This window comes from Fukomys damarensis, unplaced genomic scaffold, assembly GCF_012274545.1.
Source record: "Fukomys damarensis isolate Sample0158 unplaced genomic scaffold, DMR_v1.0_HiC HiC_scaffold_2, whole genome shotgun sequence".
NCBI lineage: Eukaryota > Metazoa > Chordata > Mammalia > Rodentia > Bathyergidae > Fukomys > Fukomys damarensis.
In genome coordinates, this window is record NW_022900914.1 from 45,949,203 (window position 1) to 45,950,596 (window position 1,394).

Sequence of the window (1,394 nt, forward strand, 5' to 3'; positions counted from 1 at the left end):
AAGATATGAAATACCTCCAAGATAAAATATTAAATGGAAAAAACAAGAAGAAGAATCAGAATGTATTGTGTACAACTCCCCACAATAAATGTAATTATTAGGTACTTCAAACATGTACTAAAAAAAAAAATCCACTCCCAAAACAACAGCCTGGCAGTGTTTATGTTAAAGTAAAGATTATAGATTTGTTTTAGCATGCATATGTATAGAAACAACATTACACAGATAAAAATCAAAACACAAGGTTTTCTATTTGGGGAACTGTACATATAAGGGATAGGAATGGATCGAACTCAGGATCTTGCACTCGCAAGGCAGAAGGTGGAACCACTGAGCTAAATCCCCAGTCCTGTATATATCTTTTTATATTTTTATGTTTTTAGTTTTGAACGTGTAAGTGTACTTATTTGAGAAGTAAATACATATAAACACTTTAAAGGCAAAACTAAACCATTCGAACTCTCAGAGTGCTTAGACATCCGCTTTGGAGGGCATTCCACTTCCCTCCTCAAGCTGCCCAGGGCAGCAGGCTCAACACCCAGGCCCGAGAAGATGTCAGGTCAGCAAGCAGCCAGGCCAAGGGCACCCACCTTCTTCCCCTGACTTGGAAAAACAAAATCAATAGGCAAATCCACTCGTCAGCCTTTCTGCAGGCAGTTGTTAAACAATTCTCTTCCTGCTCTTTACTCTCCTTTTCTTCCTTTCTCCAGAAAAGCCTGGGAAGTTCTGCAGCTCTCTGCAAAGTGCTTCAGTACCTCTGGCTGCCTTGTTTTTCTTCTCTCCTTTGGCCCGTGTCATCCTCCCAGTCTGCAATCAGACTTCCTGCCAGCTCGCCTGCGGGGTTCATCTGTTTTAAAACAAAAAATACCTCCCAATATTTTGATAGAACCTACAAACCTCCAGTTACAAGTTATCTTGTCCAATTCCCTACAAAAAGCAGAACACTGTATCCTGCTTGTAAAACTTAGCAGAATAAATCTATTTGGTTTTAAAATGAAATCTCTTGGTTTCACTTTGTCGATCCAATCAGCTCCAAGTGACAGTTCTTATAAAATATCTGCTCTTGTGAAGAATCCCATGGGGCAAGTCTATTTGTGTGTGGAGTCAGTCCCTGCAGTGAGCCCCAGTAAATTTCCATTCAGTAATTCAGGGACTGTTAATTGACACCAAATATGTATCCATCACTGCCTGAGGCCCTGGGCTGGGGACAAAAACAAACGTAAGACCTCGCTCCTGCCCTCAATATTGTATCTGGTCTAATTTGCTTTGTTTTAAAAATCCATTTGCAAGGTCTCTATTTTCACTGAGTTGTGGACATTTTCACGATTATGTGTCAGAAAAATGACTTATAGGCATGGCTTACTCCCCTCGCTTTTTTTTTTTTTTTTTTTTTT

At 39.8% G+C, this 1,394-nt stretch overlaps 1 long non-coding RNA gene across 2 annotated transcripts in view; it reads right to left on the minus strand.

Annotated features, from left to right (window-relative positions):
• Positions 1 to 259: 259 nt before the first annotated feature.
• LOC104852139 overlaps positions 260 to 1,394 on the minus strand; it is a 9,001-nt gene continuing 7,866 nt past the window's right edge. For both annotated transcript variants that reach the window (XR_777419.2, XR_777420.3), the window contains exon 3: positions 260 to 847. This is a non-coding gene — a long non-coding RNA (uncharacterized LOC104852139). The remainder of the gene's footprint in view (positions 848 to 1,394) is intronic.